We start from the raw sequence: 4,968 nt of genomic DNA, 5'->3' as shown, positions 1-4,968 counted from the left end.
GCATAAGTATCATAATGCACGAAATCGTGCAAAGAGTTATCGCGCTGTGCTACAATGCAAGTTACATACATGTATGAGTCATCGAAAATATTTAGAGCTTACCCTTTCAAGAAAAAAATTGTTCTCAAGTCCTGTCATCCTTTTATTTACAGCTCTAAAAAATGTTGTAGGAAGTAAAGTGCATCATTGTATTTCAAATGAAAAAGTTTTGCACATAAGCTTTGCAAAGAGATTAAGCTCCCTTGATGGATCTTATGCACCCGAAAAAAAAATCAGGGCCATTACGTTTTAGGTTGCCCCTTACTTTGTCATTATGTACTTCCTTCAAAACTTTGACTTTCTTTACAGCTTTTATTTGAATTCGAATTTGATAACCAATTATTCCTTATTATAATCTTTCACGAAGTCTTTCCCCAGGAGCATAGCGGTTAAGGTTTTACCTTACCTTTCCTATGTTTGACCATCCTTAAAATGTATGTAACAATGTTGGTGAGGTTATACCCGTTAAATCTATAAACTAACTGATTTATTTTATTTTCATGAACGATATTCAACACCATGCAATTTGCTCTTTGTGCAATAGATAGACAATGTCTTTATTCTCTTCATTTTATTTACAGTCTTAAAGGGACTTAGACACGATTTGACTTAAAACTTTCAATTTTTATTATCCATTTTCAATGTTTATGATAATAAACATGGAAGTTTAGAATGCTCTGTCAAAATTTGAAAGTCAAATATCAAGTTATTAGCAAGATGCATAATTCATAGTTCTTTCTTTTGTAAACAAAGCTCAAATATTGTCATTTTTAAATATGCGTTGTATTGGTGTAAGTTTTAATCAAAATGTATCTTTCTTTCTTTTTTTGATAATAGTATTTATGAAGATATTCAATTAGTTTAAATTTTTTTACATGTCATTTCGTCTAAAAAATGGCAATTCTCAAAAATTAAGGAAACGGTTGTGGAGATAAGTGTCATTAACGACAAGTTTATGTCATAGCACGTATTGACGCAATTGTAATAAACAAATTTAATGCTTTTTACAAGGCAATTGTTTATTTTTATAACTTTGTCCTCATGAACAGGCTAGTTTTAACAATTCTCAAAACAGAGTATCTTTACTATTAAAAAAAAGTTTCTGAAACGGTCTTGTCTTTTAAAATCATAGTTTTGCAATGTGTTTTTAAAATAACGACATGTGTTGCAGACATGTTTACATGAGTGTTCAAAAGTTATAAAGGCTGATCTCGACCGCTTAAATAGGTGCAGTATTTCGAATTCTAAAATTAATCAGATTAATTTCTAAATAGAAAATATTACATTTTATGAAACTGGTCTGAGTTTTTTATTTTATATTTCCTGAAAATTTATAAAGGTTGACCTCGACCGCTTAAATAGTTGCAATATTTCGAATTCTAAAATTAATAAGATCAATTTCTAAACAGAAAATATTACATTTTATGAAACTGGTCTGAATTTGTTATTTTATAATTCCTGAAAAAATGCTATTAAATAATAAAGAAAACATTACAAGTGTGATCTTCTTAACACAAAAATATAGGCGATCCACTTAAAATTGTAAATATCATTATAAACTAAAAACTTTAGTTTTAATTGGATAACAGACAAACATTTTACGCTTTTTAGTAATTTTGTGGTCAAAAAATTATTTATTATTTCTATTTTAAATATTTGAAAGTAAGCTATATTTCCTGAAGAAACATTCCATATTTTAAAATACCGGTATTTAAAATTTGAATATTTTCCCTTTTTACATAAAGCTCTTCTCTTTAAGGAAGTAATTAAAGTCTAAAAATGGCAACACTCATCCAGTCCTCTTAAACCTAATCTAGGACTGAAAACTTTTTGTTCTATTTTTTATACAAAGCTCTTCATGTTTCGGAAAGTTTGAGTTGTTTACAACAGTCCCTGACAAAACAACTGATCTTGGTTCAAAATGTATACCATCAGACAAGAATGTCGAGTAGGACGTTCTAGAATAGCCGTCCTTATGTCTATTTAAAGCAATATGAGCTGTATTTCTTAGAATTTTATTTTGCTGCAAAAAAACCTGCTAGTACGATAAGACTGCGTATAACTTAAACTTTTATGATAAATAAGAATTGAAAAAGTCATTAATTTTTGTCAAAGGAAATATTTCTCTTCTAATGAATATATAACTAATCAATTTTTGTACAGGACGACAATCATTCAGTTTTGCTCCAAATAAGGCTTCTTAACAGCCTTTTCCACAAAAATATGGCTAACAGAAATTTAAAAACCATGATATTTTTGTCATTTTAGTACAAAAGAACATTTTAGTAAAAAAAAAACTCAACATGAAAAATGCAGCTCATATAGCTTTAAATTCTAGATTCGGCTCGAGAAATATAAATTCCTAACAATTTGTTAATCTATTTTCTTTTTTCTGCTGGAAAGCTGCATTTTATGTACTTTTTTCATCTTTTGCAATTCAACTGTCCTTCAATACATACAGCTAAGCGGCATTATGATACCGCCTTTTTAAAAATAAAAATGTCAAAACTGCACACAAGCGCGCTTAAATATCCTATACTTGCAACACAAATTTTGGCGAACGCTCTATCTGCAGAACACGCCTCGGAGCAGACACTAGCAAAATGACAGATTCAACCCTTTTCTCATTGGTTGATGAATGAATATTATAATATACTATATATCATATTTTCATATTGGCATTATACTAGTCTGTTATATTCCTTTCAAGTACCCTGTCTAAATTCCATTGTGTATAAATTTTTTGTCTGTTAGGCATTAACTTCATTGTTATAATGCATAAGGACCCCATCGGAAATAACCTTAAGTTTTTAACACAGCTTAAATTTATTGACTATCCTTACATAAGGTAATATCTATCATTTATATATGTCATGTAATCTATATAATGATAAAGGGGCTGCCCACCCCCACCCCACACACACTTTTTTGCGCAGCAAAGATTTTTCTTAAATTTACATACAAAAAATTGAATTAACGTGGTGTTGCCCCCCCCCCTTTTCTGTGACCATGGAAAAATTGAATTGAAACGAAGGAAATAAACAGTGAAATTGAAGTGAAATATATACCTGCACCCCTACACCCCCCGGACTAGGATTTTCAGGATTTTGGATAGTAACCTTTTCCATTTTTTTTTCTTGTCAAGATTTTTTGATGAATCTGCCCCCCCCCCCCTTTCAAAAACGATGATACGTGCCTGTTCAGTATCTTTTAACAACAGTCTTTGTCATAAACAAATCAGTTTAAGAAGCCGTTTACATTTTGGTCCAAATGCAATGTGTGCAATTTGGCGGTACATCCCCCATAAAATAAAAGTTAATTTACAATATTCAAATATCTCAAATTGAAGAAATTGGAAAAAATTGACCAAAAATGCTAACCTAATATGCTACAAAATAAATAGCTCCCGTTCTAAAAAAAAAAAATCGGATGGACGACGTCCGATTTTTTTCCAGACCCGGAGCTATGTACCTTCAGGTAGCCACAAAAGTGCTTAGTCTAATCAAGAATTGCGACTTGTTTTACGTATATGTATGTCTTATCAAGTTGTACAATTCGCGCCAAGAACCATTTCTCGCCAGTGCATCGTTACATGAACGTCCGGGATTTAATCGACACATTAATTATAATTATATACGAATAATGACGTAACATTTATGCACTGGCGAGAAATGGTACTTTGCGAGAATTCATCGCAGTCAAGCAATAGTTTAAGCAATTGGTCAACCCGTTTCTAAGCACACCGTTCTGGAAAGTTCTTTCCATTCTGGCACGTAGCATCGTTTTCGAAAGGGGGGAACAAACTCATATATATATATATATATATCCAAAAAAATCTTGAAAATCCTAATGGGGGGGGGGGGGGGGACAAGTTTTCCTTTAACATCAATAACATTTTTTATTTCCTTGTTTTCAACTCAATTTTTACATGGCCACATAAAAGTGGGGGGGGGGGGGGAGGGACTCCTTGTTCATTCAATTTTTTTTAATGTAAATTTAAGAAAAATCTTTCCTGCCCAAAAAAGTGGGGGTTGGGGGAGCGGGAGGGGGAGGGGGAGGGAGGCCCCCTGGAGAAATAACAAGACTTTTATCAAGCCATTATCAAAAATTACAAGACATTTATCAAATTGGTCAAACTTTTATGAAGCAATATCTATACTCATCCTTTCCCCATTCCTCCAACCTCTGCATTGGATTATAATTTTGTTCAAATTAAAATGAATTGTACGGACAAGTACAGTTCATTACAATATGTTTTTGATGTTTAAGGGTATACGTTCTTTTGATGGAAAATTTCTCTTTCTCTATTTAAAGCCTGTTTACAGAGGTGAATGTACATGTAAAATAATTTGAATAGAATGACTAGGACAAATGTAAACTTTAGAATTAGTTCATTAGCATCATTTGCAATTGATAACATTTTAAATGTCTAAAATTGAATAAGGATTTTCTATTCTGAAAGAGCAGATTTGGAACACAAATTTATAAACAACCCCAAAAATTAAATCACAGTTTATTCAATACCAGTACTTGATTAATGTATCAATTTATATTTCAAATTTCAATTTGTTTATTTTCTTAAACCATCATTAAACCATCTAATGATAAAAAATATTGGATGAAAATCCTTATAAAGATTATTTAAAAAAAAAAAAAAATACGAATATAAGGTAAAATTAACAATAGAGGGTCATTACATCTGATATACCCATCATATCTAGATATGTAGACAGAACCTAATGGACGACTAAACATTCACACACTGGGTGGCCAAAAGACAGAAGATCATTTTACCTGTATGCGCATTTTTTATCGACCGCAGCATCGGCCAATCATTTGCAATTGATAACATTTTAAATGTCTAAAATTGAATAAGGATTTTCTGTTCTGAAAGAGCAGATTTGGAACACAAATTTAATAACAACCCCA

The sequence above is a fragment of the Magallana gigas genome, chromosome 10 (genome assembly GCF_963853765.1).
Source record: "Magallana gigas chromosome 10, xbMagGiga1.1, whole genome shotgun sequence".
Lineage (NCBI taxonomy): Eukaryota > Metazoa > Mollusca > Bivalvia > Ostreida > Ostreidae > Magallana > Magallana gigas.
Note: the sequence above shows the minus strand (reverse complement) of the source record.